The sequence below is a fragment of the Lepidochelys olivacea genome (genome assembly GCF_965140295.1).
Source record: "Lepidochelys olivacea isolate rLepOli2 genome assembly, chromosome: 1".
NCBI classification, from domain to species: domain Eukaryota; kingdom Metazoa; phylum Chordata; order Testudines; family Cheloniidae; genus Lepidochelys; species Lepidochelys olivacea.
Window position 1 is genome coordinate 284,284,440 of NC_140411.1, and position 22,099 is coordinate 284,306,538.

At 42.5% G+C, this 22,099-nt stretch overlaps 1 long non-coding RNA gene across 1 annotated transcript; it reads left to right on the forward strand.

The window, feature by feature from the left end:
- The first annotated feature begins 3,155 nt into the window (after nt 1-3,155).
- On the forward strand, nt 3,156-19,178 carry LOC311521702. The gene is made up of 4 exons (XR_014711953.1): nt 3,156-3,215; nt 3,974-4,217; nt 16,922-17,042; nt 19,051-19,178. It is a non-coding gene; the product is annotated as an uncharacterized lncRNA (long non-coding RNA).
- Nucleotides 19,179-22,099: the final 2,921 nt, after the last annotated feature.

The following is a 22,099-nucleotide window of genomic DNA, read 5'->3' on the forward strand; positions in this document are numbered from 1 at the left end:
CCCTCCCTTCAGCTGGCTATCCTGAGTGCATTTTTATTTTCAGTTTACACTGATGGTGGGAATATGCGCTCACTGGGATTTCAAACAGCTGGATTCTGGGTTTGAATACAGGCTCACAAAATTCAATCCAGAGGTATTTGTAGTTTATATAAATAGAATGGATGACTAAATAAGTAAATAAATAAACTATTCTTTGAAGCAGGCCCTAAAGTTTTCAAGCCTTTCTCTCTATAAAGTACTCTTTTGTTGTTATATGATTTCCTGATGGCACTATATTAACTAATGAAATGCCAAGCAGGCTTGACTATGGCAATGTTTGAGTTCTGGTAAGGAACCAATAGCTGCACTTTTCTCTGCAGGACTCTGTATGCAGCTTTGGAAACAGCCTGAGGCATTGGACTCAAAACAGTGCCAGTTCAGAGTGTTTGTGAGCAGGAAAGAGAAACAGATGCACCCACAGAGTGATATCACCCACACAGCACCCAAATGAATAATCAGTGTTAAAAAGTTAAGGGGAAAATCATATTTAAGCTGTTTCCTCCACCCCATGTAATTAGTGCTTGCCTTTCGTCATTCATTACAATCTTTAGCTTCCTGTATTTGAGTACATAATGTTATCATCTCTTTCCAGAAATGGATTGGACAAATTCTTCTTGGAAATCCTTCCCACGCATGTATATTTTGGTGTCCTTTATTTCCCAGGCAGTCAGTCAGACCTTACTGACGGCAACAGAATGTCATAGTTAGGGATGGCTCAGCATCCCTCCACCCATCTGCTCCACGCTGCCATGAGATGAGATTACCTAATGCAGTGTGTTGTAATTTTGAAAGATCAGAAAATGGTTTCAAAATCACAGATAGGGGAAATGTGCATTTTAAACAAAAATGCACTTTGAAAAGAATTAAAACCCAAATTAAAACCGAAAAGATTTCTCAAGTCCCAGCAGTCCTTTGTTGACAAGCTGTAGCAGAAGCATTCCTAAAGCCACTCTGCTTGTAGGTTGTTTTAAAAAATTCTATAAACAATAGCTCACAATTGAAGGCCCCAATTCTGCAATCAGATCCATGTGGATGGCCACTTCCACTAATGCGAAGACCCACAGACGTCAGTGGGACTCATTCCACATGATCTGACTATAAGAAGAGGGAATGAATGATGGGTCTGACAGAGAAGTAGTTTTCATTACTCTTTTAGTGGGGCATACCTCCAATTCAACTGATCCATGTTTCATGTTAAAATGATTGATAAATATCTTCCTCAATTAAGGGACTATTACTTTTAAAAATGCTTTATTGTTGTTGTTTTTTTCCATCTCTATTTCATTCTTTATAGTGATGGTGAATGGGATCTGATTCTCCACTGCCTTGTGCCTTGTGTAGTTGTTTACTCCTGCATAGGGAGGGCAAACGGGTGTAAAATACCACCACATCGGAACAATGAGAGGACAGGCTGTGAATAGGGGACTCTAGACTGGGACACCTCCCATGAGGTGCTGCTCAGGCACTGTCTGCTGGTCTAGCTCAGGACCTGCTGCTTCCACTGAAGATTCCTTTGCATGGTAAGTCTAATATCACCAGGTAAGAATGGAGAGCAGCACTCCCCCAAGCCATGGAGATGGGTGAAGGGGCAGCCCTTCTACACTGAGCAGAGAATGAGGAGCTGTGCTGCCCAGAACTCCTACTTTAGCCACTGGAACTATGTCCACCTGTAAGTAGATCATTCACACCACTCCCTCGGCAAATTCCCCTTCACATATTGACCACAGTAATGAATAGAATCTGTTTTTGGTATTCCAGTAGCATCAATTCTTCCCTGAGCAGTGCTAAATGAGTCACCAGGAGAAGAGACAGCGAGTTGCTCTGTGCCTGAGCCAGAAGCACTGAGCGCTTGGACACTCCAGAACACAGGGATTTATTGTCTCAGATAAAATGCAAATTTTACCTGCTCCATTGTTCTGCTTGTTTGAGGCTGGCTTGTAGAAGTCTGAGGCATGAAGAAGCTTAGCTAGTAGTTCAGTTGTTGTGAGGTTTAATCCAAAAGAAAGATTTTATATATATATAAAATCTTTCTTTTTTCAAGTCTTGGCTAGGTGCCCCCTTTCTTCCCTCCCCACTGAGTATAGTTTTGCTAGAGAACTTTAGCTGGGTGGTGATGCACGAGCAAAACACCCTGACTAGCAGGAGTGGTGGGGATATTACATTGCCAAAGTGGCATGGCTTTAGCCATAAGCTTAATAATCACGTGTGGGACTGGCCTTGGATGTTTTGGCTCCAAGCATCAGCAGGAGCTCTCATTAAAAGGGAACTCTGTAGTGTAATCTTAATTATGGTTCATCCACAGTCATCTACCCAGAGTCCTCCTAACTAGGTCATTCATATAGCCTCTCCTACAGAGATTACAGCTGAATGGTAAATTAACCATATTACAGAATGATTTTACACCCCGTGTCTGGACTCATTGTAGGTACCACATGAATACCTAAAATAGATTGCATGACCAAAACACATAACCCAAATGCGTACATGCAAATAGGCAGACTGCAGTGACTCCTGCTTCTTAAGAAAAGTATTATTCTCCCAGGGAAAAAATGTTTTGTTTTATTTACTGAATTAAAATAAACCAAAGGGGAAGTGGAGACTCGTCAGCAGTTATGGGCTGGGAAGAGTCTTTGACCTTGTTCCGCGGTAGAATACTTGACCATAGAAAGGAACAGCTTCTTGGCTGAGCAGCTGCTGTACAGAGGTGTTTTTATTAGCCAACAAGTCAGAAAGGAATGAGGCATGCCTGAGAAAGTAGAACTTTGCCAGCTTCAATCCCTGCTTTTCTATTAGATCTAACCCTGAACCAACTGAGTTTCAAATGTTCAATAAAAAGTCTCACTGGTCTAATTTACTCAGCAGGTTCTAGCTCCATCATTATATTCTCCTTAGGTGTGTCAGTTTCAAATTCCAAGGTATACAAGAATAAACAGAAGCAAATGTAGCTTGTTCTTATTATTTCTGATTCCTGCATTCTCCAGTTTTCTTGGATGGCAGCACTTGGGAAAATAACACAGTCTCGGATGTTCTTATTTTCAGCTCTACAGTTAAGCCTCTGAGGAGGGCAAATAAACAGCTGACATTTTATGACATAAAGTTGATTAAAAATAGACACTGCGGGGCTAGAGAAATACAGTTGCTCAACACCGCTTCCAGAGATGAACCAGGAGACCCAGGTACACACTCTGACCTAAAGAATTTGAATGACAAGGTTTATTTTATGCTGCAATACATTTGATGATATATATGGTCAGACAATAAAATATATTGTCGGACTTCAAGATATCTGTGGGTTGTGTTGGATGTAGGGTCTGATCCTCTGAGGTGCTGAGCACCCTCAATGCCCACTGAAGTCAATGGGAGTTCAAGGCACTCAGTACCTCACAGAATTGGGTCCTTAGTGAAGATCAGTATCAATTTCTCTTTCTAGCCTAAGTTTTAAGCTACGTAACTACTGTATGAGAGGGCACGTCTGTCTGGCTGTCCAGATAGAGCCAAAGCCTCCCTCTCCAAACCATCTTTCTTGTCAGGAGGACTGCAGGAATTTGGAACCAACCAGGCAGGGGATTAAGTGCAAGTGCAGCTGAGACTTGTTAATTTAGAAGCTCTAGCTTATATACCTCAGAGGTGGAGAAGGAGAGGCATTACCCTCTCCTTAAGAGGCTGGACTTAATTTAGGGAGTCCTGCTTGGATTTCAAAGCAGTGAGGCTGGCTTCTGTTGGACCATCCTTGTGTCCCTGAAAGGGGAGGCTTTTTATTTGGATCTTGTTTATAATCTGAAAAAGAGGATGAGTTAGAGTCTTTGTTTCTCTTTTGGGAGTGGGGTAATTGCCCCATCAGGGAGAAAGAGCTCAGCCTGTGATATTCAGCATAACTGAGGTTGCACTGATTGGCAGAAAACCACTGATTCCATCTCTGTTATGTTCTCCAAAGGCATTAATACTATGGATCTCCTACAAGTCCCTATCGAAAGCTGTGGTGGCGGCGGCGAGTGACTTCTCATTTCTTAAAACAAAATCTAGAAGATGTGATGCTATGAACTTTTTGCAAAGAGTCTGTTGCTCTCTAACATGGAAGCACTGTAGCTACTACACCTTGAGTCTGTTTGAAATTGCCAGTTTGTCCTGCTTTGGGTGAATCTGGTGGCAGGTGAAGGAGGCACTTAACATATTTTAAGGTGAGTTCCTAATTCTTCACTTTGTATCCTTATCAGAATAAGCAATAACATTGCCTCCCAGTCTTTCATCAGAAGGAATGTCTCTCTTTTGAGAGCTGTGTCCTTTAGCACATTTTTTGAAAAGTACATTACATTCCCTTAAAGAACACACTTGGTGTGGTAGCCAGAAGTAATAACATGCACAATTTGGGAGGCAGCCTGGCCCAGCTGCTGTTATAAAAAGGAACTTGCTCCCAATGGTTCCTCTTTATATAATAATTTCTAAATTATGCAATTCTCTGTATTCTGATTGGTCAATGGGTTATAACTGCAGTTGTTTCTCAAGCAGACAGCATGCAAATTGCTGCAATCTGTGTGAGAAACAGCCAATAAGGCATCGGTTTGCATGGTTATTTTACAATAACCTTAATGTGCAAATTGTATTGCTCCAACTGGGTATTGAACATCCCTGTTTTCTGACTGGCTACTGCCCAGCAATATCTCAGCAATAAATATGGCTGCTTCAATGTGTCATCCCTCCTCTGTTGTTCCACCTAACTCCAGATTTTAAATAACAATTGTAATAAAGCAGGAGTGATGGTTCTTCTGCTTGGGTCAAGCAGTTGTGAAAGGTGGGTGAGTCTGGATGGTCTAGTGAGAAGACCAGGCTTGACGGTGACATTAAAAGGGAGATAGAAGATGAGTGAGCTGCATTGAGGCATACACAGGAGCAAGCCAAGATATTGCCACATTCAGGCTGCGTCCCTTCCTCCAAATCTACTGTGCTCTCTCATCAAGCATTTCCTAAAAGAAAATAACTCTAAGTTGCTATAGATATTCATACAATAGTATCTATTAATTACTGGGAAGCTATCTACTGTAACTAGAGGCTGATCTAGGTATAGGCAAGCTAGGCAGATCCCTAGGGTGGCAATTTTCTGGGCAGCTGCCTAGGGCAACAGATTTGGCCTGGCTGCTCCACTGTCATGATGGAAGGACGGTTGGACCAAATGTGAGTGGTAATGCAACCCTGTGTGCCAGGTTGTAATGCTAATCACTCAGATTTGGCCTGGCTGGCATGATCGGGTGGGGTGGGTATCTGGGCCATTCAGTGGCATGGGTGGGGCTGAAGCGTTGCCTCGGGCAGCAGATTGCCTTGAGCAGGCTCTGAATGTAACAGTGTAGTCAGTAGTTATGCTTTTAGTGGATATTTAGATGGGAAAGCTTGAGGGCAATAGCAAACCATAGCAATGGCGTTATTAGCCAAGCAGAAGGCAAGAGTAAAGGAATGGTGAATACAGTTTTGTATCACAACCAAAGGGTGCTCTCGGTCAATATGGTAATAACTGTGTCATGGCCACAAGCTCTAAGACTAAAGGAAAGGGGGTTTATTTAATCTTAGATGTGATAACTACCTCATAAATAGGAAAACCCCGCAAGTTATCACCAAAGTGTATATTTTATTTTCTTGAGAGAGAGCCACAGTTCTGATACTCTGGCTCGTGTTCAGTATTCAGGCCCATGGCTGGCATTTTAGTCTGCATTCCCTTTGAAATTTGGTCTGAACAAGGTGGTTTTCTGAAGTAATGGTCGCAGGATTGGGCCTCATACTTGGACTTTATTATATTCACTTCCATTGCTTATTCTATTTTTGAGTAATATGCCCTTCTGGCTAATGGCTTTTGCTATTTACTGACACTCATCAAATATAAACTTCTTGTACTGGTAATACTATCAATGGTGGAAGGAGTGTCACTTTAATATCATTATTTTTATTTTATTTTAGTCGGGATGGGGGAGGAACAGGATTTGTGGGATGTGCTCAACAGAGGATGTGCTCAACAGAGGCAGTTTGTACACCACCATGCAGTAGCAATTTGTTGGCCGCCCTGAGGACTGACAGGGCAGGTGGAAGCTTTGCGAAGTGGCACCACTAGCCTTTCCGTCATCTGAACACAATTGCAGGCAGATTCCTGAGTTAGTAGTAAGTGCCATGGAACAGTTTCACTACAGATCTATGGTCTGGGAGGAATGATTCACAGTGCACAGTCTGGCTGCTTGGATTGTGGTGCTAAAGGCAAGATCTGGGTCAGGCTCACAATCTTTCTACATCTTTCTTATGGTTAATATCTAGCACTGCTCAGGGGCTTTCAATCATTCTGTTGTTACTGGTCATATTTTTAAACGCTTACACTGAATTCCTGTGTCCACACTGTATGAACTTCAGATTCCAGGACTCTGACGTTCAGCTGTGCAACTAAACAGTGCAGTAACCAGTTCTTGGGTTTTTTGTTTTTGTTTTCACACAGGTTAAACACAAGAGTTTTAATTAGTATTAAGCAAGAATTGGAGCCACTCAGTCATAACAACCATATTACTTATTTCACTAGTCATTTTGAACCAAGTGGCATGCCATTCAATGTTCTATTTATTATAGGAACATAGATGTGTAAATATTTATTAAATTCACCAAAAAGAAAAGCAAGAGATAAAAACTTGGCGGTGATATAACTAGTGTAAATGTTTTGTTGAAGTGAGTGCATTCTTACATCCTGGAGGTCAATTGCTGTTAGCAACAGGATCTGATGAATAAAACACTGACATCTTAGAATGGCAATCACACATCCTCCCATTTGGTATTTCCTGTTGCCAAACCAAGGGGTACCAAGCAATCTAGGGATAAAGCTGGTATTGAATACTTATGCAGAAGTACTTGTATGTATGTCTGACACTATTGCCACAGAATGGAGTACTGTGCTGAGTATGTAAAATGAAGGATATAAATTTATTCTTTTCCAGGAAGTGACTCTTGGAAGTGACATCAGATTAATTTATGCTTATGTTATCAATAGATACACTAATAACCACTCCTTCGTCTCTTCCTTTGTCTGGTATATCTGCAGTAACTTTAATCTGAAGATCTTAAAGCACTTTATAAACACTAATTGCACTTCATAATGCTCATATGAGGCAAGTGTTGTTTTTACCACTTTAGAACTGGATAAACTGAGGAACAGATGCTGTCACTGGGCCAAAGATCACAGAGTCAGTGGAAGATCTGGGAGCAGAACTTGACTCTTGGATGCCAGTCATCTGCAGTAATCATTAGACCACATTAGCTTCCTTTCATGACATGCTTCCTTTATCTTCGGTTTGATCACCTTTGCTTATTTAAATGAAGCTGTCATCTTTTTCCTTAACATGCTGATTCATCTTTGAAAATGATGAAACGTTGGAACATACAGGAGGGCAATTTGCATAAAACTGAGGAAAGGCTACAAGGTTAGTCTAGCAATCTAGCTTATTTTTAAAGTGAACCAGGCTAATGTCAGGAAAATGAAGGTTCTAATGGAAAGATGGCTGCCTCTGAACTATGAAATAACAATTGGGATTCGATAATTAACCCTTTTTCACAACAGCCTGTTTTATATATGTATCAAGTGAGAAACAGAGGTCACAGACTTGACCAAAGTAACACAATTAGTCAATGGTGAAGATGGGAACAACATAGAAATACTAACTCCAACCCCCTTTTGTCTAACTTCTAGATGACAGACCTTCCTTTGTAGTGACTAGTGTTTGCGGGGGGTAGGGGGAATGCAAACCAGTGCATTTACATTTGCCAAGCTGTAGCCAAGTTTGAGAATTACCTGCTTCTGGATGCTTGCATCTCGATGTTACTTCACCATCTCGTGCCAAGTGTGGGAGAGGGCTAGCCACTTCTCCATGACTAATTCAGAAGAGCCTTATGGTCTGGGCTTACTGCTTGGAGTGCATGGAGAAGAAAGGGATCAACTTCAAAACTACTGTGGGCCTGCCAACTCCCAATGTTTATTGTTTACGTCTTAAGAGGATCGGAAGTGCTCGTGTTTATTGGAAAAAGCTTGAGCACGATATGCTAGTTATGAAACACCCTACCATGACAGTTAATAACTCTTCTTTCACTAGTTCTTCAGAGTTAGTTGTGTGTGTCTGTAAATATGTAAATAGCAGCAGCAAAATGCTGCTGTTATTTATACAAGCTCTGAGTCTCCTGCCTGACAACCACATTTCTTCATATTATTTTGTCATTTCTGGAGGAAAAAATCAATTACAAGATATGGATCTAAAAATGAATTTGAAATGACAGTATGACTCTAATGCAGCGTGGCTTTGTCCCCCTCTAGTGGCTAGATCACACTCTCCTGTTTAAGAGCTGGTTACTGGGCCTGGGCCTTTAGCTTGGGTAGTAGAAGCTCCTGTTTTTCGGTCCAGCAATCCTAGGTTTAGTCCCCTTGGACAGTGACCCATCTGAGGCACCATTACAACAGTAATTACAAAAAGTAATCTGTTCTGTTTAAAGATCAGGTACAGCACTGTCAGTAGCAGGGTACCTCAACCATGACCTGGATGTGACCTCTCCCGGAGGGAAGGATATTTCATTTCATTGCTCACCCATTCATTCTCTTCTCTGATAAGTGTTTGGAATTGTCACCACAAGAGTGTATTCAGTTATATAGGAAAATGTTGTCTGAGCTAATATGGCTTATCTGACATAATCTATTCCTGTGAGAGATCACTAACACCCTTTATGACTGCTTTCTCAGTCCAGTTTAAATAATTTAATCCAGGGCCAGCATCAATAAACCCTGAAACTGTGAATAGTCTCAATACTCTGTTTCCTAGGCTCATTAACTCTTAGGTTCTCTCACCTCATTATCACGTGCACATTGTGTAAAGAGTTGTCACTTTGGATGGGCTATCACCAGCAGGAGAGTGAATTTGTGTGGGGGGGTGGAGGGTGAGAGAACCTGGATTTGTGCTGGAAATGGCCCACCTGATGATCACTTTAGATAAGCTATTACCAGCAGGACAGTGGGGTGGGAGGAGGTATTGGTTCATATTCTCTGTGTATATATAAAGTCTGCTGCAGTTTCCACGATATGCATCTGATGAAGTGAGCTGTAGCTCACGAAAGCTTATGCTCTAATAAATTGGTTAGTCTCTAAGGTGCCACAAGTACTCCTTTTCTTTATACATATGTGTGATTCCTATGCAAGTAACACTTACAGTGGCATTAAAGGAAAAACCATTCTTGACTACTGTGACCACTGGGTTTTGTCATAAAATCCGGTGTTGGTAGCATACTATTGACTGTTATTTCTGACTATCACAGGCTCACTGGGTAACTTTGTACATGTAACTAAAAGCCTCATCCAAGCCCATTGAAGTCAGTGGGAGAGCTGGACATCAATAGTACCAGGATTTGACCCAATGAGTCTTTCAATTGACATCAGTGGGTTCTTGACTGGGCCCATAATCTCTGAGTTTATCCCCATTTCACAGATGAGGATAACATCTAATGTGCTGCACAGCTACCTTAATGTTTCATAAAGAAGCTTAATTATAAGTGGAAAAAAGTGATTTTTAAAATTATTTTAAAGTAGCTAAAAGTGAGGCCCAGCCTCCCCATGTTAATTATTTAAAAAGAAAACAGAGGTGACGTGATAGCTACACACTTCTTCCTCCACCCCATCCCATGGATCATAACATTTCCATTCCAGAGGGGGTGGAGTAGAGATAAGCTGGCCATAATCTATTTAAAAACATTATATCTTTACATGTTTGCTTTTTGTAATTATGAACAGGTAAAATGAAATGCCCCCCATTAATAGTGACTAGTCAGTTGGAGTCTTCATCCCACCTCAGGACATACCCTGTCTTTTCCCTATACTCTGAATATGTAAAATCTTCATCACTTTGAAGATAAAGTACCAAACAGTGCCCTGATGTAAGTAGGCATTACTCCTGTGAAGCAATTTACACCTGAATCAGACCCAAAGCTGAAACTGAAACCAGGTGCACAAATCAAACGTGAATGTTGTTTTTATTCAAAGAGGCATGTGCTAAGTGTGCATACAGCTGCCTTGGTGACAGAAAACAGTCACAGCAATCAAATGAAGCCAACACCACCTGCAATTTACATACAGATCATTACCTGAAGTACACTTATCTATTTATATAGTCCTATTCTTTATTTATGCTCCTGGGGAAAATATAATCCAGATAAATTTAAAATCTGTGAGTCAAATCTTATGACGTGCTGAGTATCTCAAACTCCCATTGACTTCAAAAGGAGAAGTATGGCTCAGGATTTGGTCCTATATGTTTAGGGTTTTGACTGAATGAACTTTTTTCTTCTGCGCAGTAGCCAAACTAGCCCCATGTACCCTTCCCCTCTCCTCTACATAAATAAGCACAATAAAATAATTACTTTCCCTATAAAGGGATTTTTGAATAAACTACATTATGGCTGGAGTTTCTAGCAATCTCTGTTTGCTCTATGTTAAAGGCTAGGTGCCTTATCCTCAGATAGCATAAATCTCTATAGTTCAGCTGATCTATTGAAGCTACACTGATTTATGCTAGCTGGGAATCTGGCCCAATTGATTCTGTTTATGAAGCCACTTAAGTGTCTCTCAATATTTTGTGTTACATGTTACTTATTTAGATATAAGTTGCGAATGGATCTGACACATACACTGGATGGTTAAGTAAGCAGTTAGTCGGTGGTGTAGAAAATCAAACAAATTGTAGCACACTGAATTATTCATGTAATTTGTGTGCAGACACTGAGTGAGTTAATTACTATCTTTGTAAAAGCCATCGCTGAGTCAGTCTGAAGTGCAGTCTAATGAAAACGGACAGAAATGGATTTTTTCTGAATATAAGTGAAAAGCTGTAAATATCTGTTGATTTCTGATAGGATGTGTGAATGCTTTTCTTTTATGTAAAAGTGTAATCCTGCTCTGCATAGCAATTGCAGCTAACTAGTTGTGGTATCAGTGTAGATGAAAGCTGTGCCTTGAAGCACAACCCACCATCTGCTTCCGTTGGAGTTGACATGATCAGCTGTCCATCCCACAGAATAGACACCAGCCTCAAAACTTTAAAGGCAAACATATGCTTCTGTAATGTTTCAAAAAGCATATAACATTGTTTTGGGGAAAGGACAAATGTGGTTGGCATGAATATTTAAACCAGAGTGTATGGCTTTAATGTATGCATTAAAATGAGCCATTTGTTTAGTTTCCCAGATGCTCAGAGTGTGTTTAATGAAAACTACAACTTCAGTATTTTATTAAAAGCTACAGGATTCATTCAACTCCCTGCCTCTGTTTAGATACAGTTATAATATTGACCAGCAAGCACTGCAGATAGACACACAGAGACTCAAATACTTCCTTTATAAGATCATTTCGTCTCAGGGGTCCTGGAACAACTTGTATAGTGGGGATGCTGAGAGCCACTGAGCCAAACTGTAAACCCTGTATAAGATGGAAACCACTTCAAGTCAGGGGCTGCTGCTACACCCACAGCATCCCTAGTTCCAACACTTATGTTTCATCTGTACAGTACAACTCTATGTATCTATGTACAACTCTATCTGTATATTTGTGCACATGGAGATAGGATAATTAATTAAAAGAGATGATTGGGACAGACTGGAGGAGAATTGGAAATTTCCATGTGGAAATTTGATTCCTCAGCAAAAAGGGCCAGAGTTACTTAGAAAACAATTCCTAGAACTGAGCCGTTAGACTCGAGCAAACCAAGCTGAGACAGGCTGGAGTTGACCTGAAATGCCCAGAGGGGAAATGAAGAAAGCACTAAAGACAAAAACAATTAGGATAGTGCAGCTGTACTGTACAACATACTCAAAACCGACTGGAGTAGTAGACAGGTTTCAGAGTAGCAGCCGTGTTAGTCTGTATTCGCAAAAAGAAAAGAAAAGGAGTACTAGTGGCACCTTAAAGACTAACCAATTTATTTGAGCATGAGCTTTCGTGAGCTACAGCTCACTTTATCGGATGTGAGCTGTAGCTCACGAAAGCTTATGCTCAAATAAATTGGTTAGTCTTTAAGGTGCCACTAGTACTCCTTTTCTTTTTGGAGTAGTAGAGAACATGAGGTACCCACTGGTGGCATGTCACCTGCACACACTGTTCCTGTCCACTTGTGATGTGCTATCACTGTGTCTAAAAACACACAGGCTCAGACTGTGACTGGTGTCTCTGCATAGGTACTGGTGAGGGGGCAGGCAGATGGAACCTCCTCCTATATCGGGGCCATTCTTGCCCGAAGTTATTTCCCGAGTGCAGCAGCTGCTCTCTCTTAGCATCCCCTGGGTACAAATTACTCTAGAAATTGCTTGGAGAAGGAAGACCATGGCCTGGCTTCTCTGTGCCCTCCACCACAGCTGGCCAGCTGTGCAGGGGTAACTGTGCTGCCCCATGCTAAGGGAATGGGGTGGCAGGTGAAATTCCCCATACTCCTGAGAAGCGGAATTGATGAGGCACAATCTTTCCCGGACCACCACCCCCCTCTTCCCCCCCCCCCCCGTAGTAGTGTGGTTCTACACTGCCTCCACCTGAGTCACGGGCTTGCACTTGAATCCACAGAAAGCCGTGACTAACACGCATGGGCTGCCACTGATTTGCATATTACATTTGCAACCAGGCTTCTGCAGTAATTCCTTTCAAAGGATTCCAGACCCAATTGATGAGCATATCACCAGCATGTTTGTATTAACTCTTAACAACTTCCTAGTGGCTCATTTTTGCATTTTATTGTCTTCATGAGGTTTCAGAGCTAACCCCCATTAAGATGAATGAAGCAGTTCATGCTTCTCAAAGCTATTGTTAGAGTAGATCTGCAGGATGAAGAAGTCAGTGCTGCTGGCTCACATTTTCATAGCTTTCTTCATGAAAAGGATCAGAAATGGGGCTTTTATCATTTTTTGAAAGTATCTTTAAAGTGTACAGAAAGCCCTGGAAACAGCCACAATCCACAGAAAGTCCCTGTGCCTTCCTCCAAAGCCTCTTGACTTCAGATGGCATATCCTGTGCTCCTAAGAATATCAGCAAAATTGTTATTCATGCTTGATTGTCACATTTAAAACTGTATTATAGGATGGCTGGTATTACCCTCTTTTAAGATTGCCTGACACTTTCTATTATAATCTCCTGTTATCAATATGGCTTTGCCAAATTTTAACCAGTTGGACTGGATGAATGCCTCAGGCTGAATTTCTGGAAAACTTCAGCAAAAACTGTTCAGCCATTTCTGAGAATGAAGTCAGAGAAAAATACATTGTTTTGCCTGTGTTTAAAAGATTCTTTGAGAAGCTCTCGCTCCCATGTGATTTGAAGCAGTGACTTGAAGTTTGGAAGTGGGGAATGGGGAAAGGGTGTGTGTGTGTGTGTGTGACCTTTGTTTCAAGGATGTGCTTTTAGCTATCCTGTTAAAATAAATAAAATATCTGCCCAAATTTGGTCAAGCTATAAGGCTTTTGAAAAATTCCAGTTCTCACACACTCAATGGAGACTTGCCAGAGCTTCACAGATGAATTCCCTGAAGATTCCATTTGTATGGGGTATGTTCCAGCCTCATGTTGTAGGGGGCTGAACAGGACTATTCCTGCAATGTAGATCCGGGCTGCTGTGTGCTGGGCTGGGGCTGGACGTGGGACACTTGAGAGCTAGGAACCTGTCTCCCCTGTGTTCTCAATGCCTTCCAATGGACCCAGAAAGCATGGAGGAAGAAGTTGGCCGCTTCAAATACAGAGGCGAGGGGAGCCAGACCTGAGTGGAGAAAACTGATTAGAACAATGGCTATTAGCCAGGATGGGCAGGGAAGCAGAACCATGCTCTGAAGTGTCCCCAGCCTCTGTTTGCCAGAAGCTGCTAATGGGTTACAGGAAATCATCAAGTGATCCATCCCCTGTTCTGTTCATTCCCTCTTTACCACCTGGCATTGGCCATTATTGGAAGACAGGATACTGGGCTAGATGGGCCATTGGTCTGACCCAGTATGGCCATTCTTATGTTCTTAACAATGAGTATAGGGTGGGAGGAGGGAAATCAGGACTGGGAACCAGTGGGCAGGGAAGAGGAGACTGGGATTAGTTGGGCAAGGAGATGAGGAAGCAGTAGGGAAGGGTGGAGCAGGTGTATGTGTGGTGGTAAAGAGAGATCTGACACGGATGTCAGGATGTGTGTGAAGAACTGGAACTGGCTGGGGAAAAAAGATAAAGGAGCTGTGAGAGGGGGGAGAACAACAAGATTAGGGAGGGAAACTGGGACTGGGAACCAGTGGGGATGAAAAGCATGAAGGGGGATTGGGGTGGAGCGCAGGGGATTGGAGGCCAAGCAGAGTGTTGGGGAGAAAGACAGATCAGACAAAGAGCTAGGAAGAAGGAAATGGGACTGAGAACAGAGCTGTGTGTGTTGGGGTGGGGTGAAGGGGGGGGGGGAGAAGAGTAGGATCAGTCTAGAGGGGGAAAATAGGACTGTCTGAGCAAGGAGAGAATGGGACTGGTATGTGGAACCAACTATGGGAAAGACCTTGGCAGGGATAGGGACAGATTGCAGAGTATGGGTCAGATGGAGTCAAGGTTGGGGAATGGGTAGAAGTGTCTGACCTATATAGGGGTTTTTTCCAGTTTCAAAAACCTAGGAAATTACAAGGTTGCAAAGTCAAGCACTCAAAAGTTAGCAAATGGCAGAATTAAGGTTGCCTGAGTAAAATGGCTGAGGTCAGTCCCAGGTGGGTGGGTGTGGGGTATAGGCTTGACTTTGGTGAGTTTATCTTATGGCAAACCTGAAGTGCCTGGTGTTCACTTTGGATTTACCTCAGGACATCTTCTGTATGTTAGTTACCCCACGGTCAAAATGCAGCTCTTTCATCACAGAAGACAAGCTGTAAATGAGAGGCACTAACCCACTACCCAACCTATATCTCACAGTAGGTGTTTTATGATGGAAAGACTAACATACCCCAGAAGTGAGATGATCACACAGCAGTAGTGGCCAGACAGTTTTTTCTTTTTTCGACCTGGCCAAGGGGTTGTGACTGTCTTTCAGATGCAGATCGTGCTACTGTGATCTGTGCCTTTGTTTCCCTTGGATTAGACAGCTGCAGCACACTCTGGATGGGGCTACTCCTCAAATAAATTCAAATAGGAGCTGGTGCAGAATGCAGCAGTTCTCAGGGAAGGGGTGTCTCCTTGTAAGCACAGCCCCAGTACTGGCTGATCGACATAGGCTATTGCCTGTTTTCTGGGAGGAATTCAGAGTAGTGGCTTTGACCTATAAAGTGCTAATGGCTTGGGAGCTGCCTATCCAACCCCCAAGTCTTTCCCCATCCAACATTGCTGCAGGAGGGAGGAGTGGAGCTGCTCAATCTGAAGCCCCCTTCCCTTCAAAGAGAGGGAGGTATTGAAAGGGCATTCTCACTGGGGGATGCTGCTCTCTTGAATCCACTTCTTTCCTTGGTCGGAAATACGCCAGATCTGTTGACTTTCAGGGCATGCTTTAAAGTCTCTCTCTTTTCCTGGGCATCTGGGGAGGGAGGTGGGCATAGAGGGCTGGGAGTTGTGTGCAGCGTGGGCTGTTTCCTGTTCTGGTGAGGCTGCTGAGTTTGTGCTGTTTGTACCCATAGAACTAACCTTTTAATACATGGCACGGATACTTAGAGCACTTTTTAATAGGTTCTCTACATTGAAAGAGTAGATGCAGATACACTATCAAGAGACGTTCCTGTTACATAGGATGAAGCTAATGGGCTGCAAAATGCAAATGAACTAGATGAGATTAGAAAATGATTACTTCAGAGAATGGAAAACCTCAGCTAAAGCTTACAGTCTGATCATATACTGGCTTTCTGATGTGTTGCTTTCTCCCCAGCTATAATAGAAAGGAAAAACATCTTAGCTGTAGCTTCACAGGATTGATGGTTACTATGGCTACCACTCCATATTCCATCTAGGCCTTCATCTGCCCAACTCACAGAAGTGGGAGAAGATACACTTCTGCTTTTGAAAGCTGATGGTAATCTGTACTAATTTACTAGGGTGGGGTGATACACACTGAGGTAAAAAGTTATTTCCGCTTAGCATTTTCCCCATGCATTCAATCTAAATAGGCCTTTTAACCCCCTAAGTGCAGAGACAAGCTGCCAAAGGGTATGCTGTTGCAATTTTCATTGATGTTGCCTTGTTACGACATAGTCCTATTGCTCTCCTGGTACCTATAGAATGGGTGCAGTTAGAATGGAGAGAGTTTGTTTATTTTTATTTACTTGGAGCACACTCCTGAATTCCTAGTACACTGAAATTTCCCTCTGAATATAATGGAGGTCAGTTGCTCATAAGATTGACTTGAGGGAGAACATATTTTGCTAATATTCCGTCTAGCCTGTTTAATATAGATAAGCTCAGGGGAACAGAGAAGCTAAAAAATTGTGTTGTAAGGATAGTTGGGGGTTAATATGCAGAACTAGATTTTTATTGCCTGAAGGGACCACTGCAATAATCTAAGTTGACCTCCTGTATAACACAGGCCATAGAATTTCCCTGAATTAATTCCTATTGGAAGGAGCATATCTTTTGAAGACGCAGCCAATCTCTTTGCAAGATTTGCTAGGATGACCAGGCATAGTTACCATGGGCCAGAGGCACTTTATTGCCTGAATAGTCCCCCTGACTTCAATGGGACTTACCTGTGGGAAAAGGCACCACATAATGTGAATAAGAATATCAAAATCTGGCCCTGCAATAGATACTTCAGAAATGTTGAGAGAATAGCTTAAAAGAAAGTTCTGAATCTTAGGGCTTGTCTACATTACCCTCTGGATTGACTGGCAGCAATTGATCCAGCGGGTGTCGATTTATCACATTTGTCTAGATGCGACAAATTGACCACCGAGCGCTCTCCCATCGACTCCAATACTCCACCGGGGTGAGAAGCAGAAGCAGTGTCGACGGGGAAGCGTCAGCCATTGACTTACCACAGTGAAGACACCGTGGTAAGTAGATCTAAGTACGTCGACTTCAGCTACGTTATTCATGTAGCTGAAGTTGCATAACTTAGATCGTTTTCTCCCCCACCCCCATCCTGTGTAGACCAGGCCTCAGTGTTAATTTCGCCCTTTGGGTGCAAAAATGATCAATGTAAAGCATTACTTGCATATTCTATTACACGCTTTTCATGACTACTGCAAGTCCTAAAGCAAGTTTCCCATTTTAACACTAGGTTTGGTATGATGAGTTTCAATGTCAGATGTAGATTTTTTTTTTTTTTTTGCACTTGGGCAAATTCTGTAACCTTTCACCTCTTAAATACCACTATGATAATTCATCTATGTACCTTGGGATAGATATGCCTCTCTGTAGCCTTTTAAATTTTGCAACAGTTGTACAAATGATGTACATTGATAAAACAACTATTGTACTGTCTAGTATAAGGTAAATTCAGATAACCTCTAGCATCAGTCTGTTGCTGTTTCATTAGCGGAGCTCTGTTTGAGTCCTGCTGCCCATTCTCATGGCTCTTGAACTAAACTCCTGGGGATCTTGTGTCACAGCATTATGGTGCTGTCAGGTCCCCAGCTACAAGTCAACACTGGGGCCTGGATGGGCAGGGACTCAAGAATGTGGTCCGAGTTCAGTTTCAAGGGTCAAGGCCAGAATCAGCAGTCCATACTAATGTCATGCCATAGGATTGGGTCGGAGTCAAGGTCAATGAGCTGTGCTGGTTGGAGCCAAGTGAGCCAGCTGAAGTGGGGTTAGCGGTATAGAGGCAGGATGAGAAGTCAGGAGCAGAGCAGGGGACCAGGAATCGAAGCAGGGTGGGGCACTAGGAGTGAAGCAGGGGACCAAGAGTGAGGCCAGGTATCAGGGCTGGGGTCAGAAACCAGGAACAATATCAGGAGTATGCAGCAGGATCTGTCTGCAGCAGCAAGCCAGGAATCTGCCTAGTTGCACAGACAGCCTGTAAGTATTTCCCTTTGGTCCAGGCATGCAGTTTAAGGCCTATCAGGGAATGTGGTAGGCTCTGCCAGTCAGGAACTCTGTGGGTAGAACATCCAGTTGTGCTTGAAACTGTAGAGCTCATAGGCTGATATTCCTCACTTCACTGAAGCTGGGTGTGGACATGATAGCTGCCCTAGCACCAACAGACCTGGGTTATAGACCTGCATGTCCTCACAGGGGCTGTGGGAGCTGTTTAGGGGGGTTGCAAGCAGGGCTGGCGTTAGGGGGTAGGAAGCCGAGTAATTGCCTGGGGCCCCACAAAGCTAATTTACATGTTTCAGCCCTACGCTGGGCTGAAGACTGGACCCCGGGGGGGGGGGGAGGGGCTGGCACCCAGCACCCCAAGTTTAAAGTAGGGGGGGATCACACGTTTTTCTAGGAAGATCACAATATTTTTTTAAGCCTAAAGGGGGTCACCAGCACTGAAGGTTGAGAACACAGCTCTAGAAGGTAGTAATTATCCAGGTGATCCTAAAGGCAGTCTTATCCCTTTTCCTGGGAGCTGTCATCTGATTATACCATTGTTCCTCAGACCAACTTTCTTCTTCTACAGTGTGGCTGAGGTGGGTTCACAGGCCCTGCCATGTTTTAAAAAATGGCTTAATCTAGGAAGGCTTTCCTTTGTTCCTAATGTGATTTATGATGAGCAATCATCTAGTTTCAAGTTTAAAAAAAACCAAACCAGGACTTCAGCCCAACTTATGCCCTGGTTGCTAAAATCTGTGTTAAAATGGTCTCCTAGCATGGTCTTGGGTGTAGTGGAGACAGGGATGCAGGGTGCACATGCACAATGGTTGACTTTAAAGACTGAGAGCTCAAGCCTGTCCTTTCTTGTAGGCACTTGGTTTCCTTGTTAGGTAGTGCTGATGGGTAATACATTCTGCATGCTGCTCTTACAGCGTGTTCATTTTCACGCTTGTCGGATGGCTTTCTACACATAAATGAGCTATAATACATTAATGATATTTTCAGAGGTTTGATTTATTTATTTTTTTGACTCAGGAATGTTGGTTTCAACTCTTTTGCCAGATGGCGGAGGATAAAGCAATTTGTTTGTGCTAAAGGTTTGAGCTAGAGCCTAAAGAAGGAGGGTTCAATTAGCACAAAAAGAAAGTGCAGTCTTCCAGTATATGGGAATGTAAAACCATCGGAACAAAACAAGAAATCACCTGCCTTTAAAAAAAAAACAAAAAAAACCACAGCTATAAAACATATTCCACAATCAGTCCACTGAGTATGTATCTCTGCTTGCTGACTTCAGAGCTGATTTAGAATCCTGCATAAAAAGGAAGCAAGTACTATTAAGGCTCTATTTCAAGAGGATCTTGACTGTATTATTTATTTGGGGAAAAATGAGCACCTTCCTTATAAAGCCTATTTCTTCTCCTATGGGAAATTGTCTCTCTCCTCTCTGCTGGAAGAAGTCATCAGCAAAAGGAGTCCTGAAAAGTCGAATGTATTCATGAATTACAAAGTAGACATTTTCCATTGCAAATGCAAAATTCTTGAGCTTATTATATTAAAAAAAACTATCCCCTTTGTGAAATTTATTCCGTTCTCTTCATTCATCACCCCAAAAACAAATATGCAAGAACACACCTGACTTTCCCTTTTTGTAGAGTGTTAGGATATAGATATTCAGGCCTGTCTGTAAAGGCCTATACTCTAAGAATTTAGGTGTATTCTTATCACTTGGCTAATTATAGAGGTATAAAAGAGAGAATCAAAATCACTGTCTGCTGGTGTAAGGGCCTTCTCTTACTGTCACAGTCTGAGGCCCTGTTCTTAAGGCCTTTGGCTAAGCAGCAGAGGCAGCCATAAGCTGGGAAGCGACCGGTCACCTCCTCACATTCCAAACTAGTCACATTGAAATAAGGTGCTATTGGGCTGTTAGGCACTATCAGGACAGGATTGTATTCCTATCACCTCCAGAGAAAGGGAAGTGCCTAGAAAATGTAAAGGGAAACTTAGTTTGATAGCATCCTGTCTGGCAAGAACTCACTTATCAATAGCTGGGATGTGAAATCCTCACTTCTGTATTGTCTTGTCATTATAGTTCCCACTTTGCTATTGTTTGTCTATATAATCTCTGTCTGGTTCTGTGATTGTTCCTGTCTGCTGTATAATTAATTTTGCTGGGTGTAAACTAATTAAGGTGGTGTGATATAATTGGTTACATAATCATGTTAAAATATGTTAGGATTGGTTAGTTAAATTTCAGGAAAATGATTGGTTAAGGTATAGCAAAGCAGAACTCAAGTTTTACTATATAATCTGTAATCAATGAGGAAGTGGGTGGGTGTGGGTGGGAGGGTGCGGGTGAGGGAAATGGGAGCAGGGAATGGGGGTAAGAAAATTGGAATCATGTTTTGTTAAAGGGGAAAATGGGAACAGGGAATGGGAGTAAGGAAGTTGGAATCATGTTTGGCTAAAGGTAGGAATGGGAACAGGGACACAGGTGTAAGGCTCTGTGGTGTCAGAGCTGGGAAGGAGGATACTAAGGAAGGAAACTGGAATCATGCTTGCTGGAAGTTCACCCCAATAAACATCGAATTGTTTGCACCTTTGGACTTCGGGTATTGTTGCTTTCTGTTCATGCGAGAAGGACCAGGGAAGTAAGTGGGTGAAGGAATAAGCCCCCTAACATAGAGCTGTGCAATAAATAAATAAATTAAATAAATGTCTGTATGTGGAGTCCCATTTTTATCTTTTAAAATGCATAAAATCTACCATTTCATAATTATCTCTCTTTCATATGAGAACAAAATCTCATAGCTGTTGGTAGCAGATGAATTCTATCTTGCCCCAATCACTCTTCCAAAAATTGTTAGTTGAACCCAGCACTACCCTTAAATGCTAATACATTTGCACATTCCAAGGCCAGAAGCTTTACCATGCAAATTTCAATGAAAGCCGAGGATCATGGAACAGTACATGTTAAAGAGACATAAAATACACTATTGTTGATCTGCAGCATGTTTCAGAAGCTTTCATGTAAAAAGAAAAGGAGTACTTGTGGCACCTTAGAGACTAACCAATTTATTTGAGCATGAGTTTTCGTGAGCTACAGCTCACTTCATCGGATGCATACCATGGAAACTGCAGAAGACATTATATACACACAGAGACCATGAAACAATACCTCCTCCCACCCCACTGCTGGTAATAGCTTATCTAAAGTAATCATCAAGTTGGGCCATTTCCAGCAAAAATCCAGGTTTTCTCACCCTCTGCCCCCCCCTCAAAACTCACTCTCCTGCTGGTAATAGCCCATCCAAAGTGACCACTCTCCCTACAATGTGCATGATAATCAAGGTGGGCCATTTCCAGCACAAATCCAGGTTTTCTCACCCCCCCACCCCCATACACACACAAACTCACTCTCCTGCTGGTAATAGCTCATCCAAAGTGACCACTCTCCCTACAATGTGCATGGTAATCAAGGTGGGCCATCTCCAGCACAAATCCAGGCTTTCTCACCCCCACCCCCCCTCACCCCCTCCGGAACACACACACACACACACAAACTCACTCTCCTGCTGGCAATAGCTCATCCAAACTGACCACTGTCCAAGTTTAAATCCAAGTTTAACCAGAACGTCGGGGGGGGGGGGGGCGGGTAGGAAAAAACAAGAGGAAATAGGCTACCTTGCATAATGACTTAGCCACTCCCAGTCTCTATTTAAGCCTAAATTAATAGTATCCAATTTGCAAATGAATTCCAATTCAGCAGTTTCTCGCTGGAGTCTGGATTTGAAGTTTTTTTGTTGTAAGATAGCGACCTTCATGTCTGTGATTGCGTGACCAGAGAGATTGAAGTGTTCTCCGACTGGTTTATGAATGTTATAATTCTTGACATCTGATTTGTGTCTATTTATTCTTTTACGTAGAGACTGTCCAGTTTGACCAATGTAAATGGCAGAGGGGCATTGCTGGCACATGATGGCATATATCACATTGGTGGATGTGCAGGTGAACGAGCCTCTGATAGTGTGGCTGATGTTATTAGGCCCTGTGATGGTGTCCCCTGAATAGATATGTGGGCACAGTT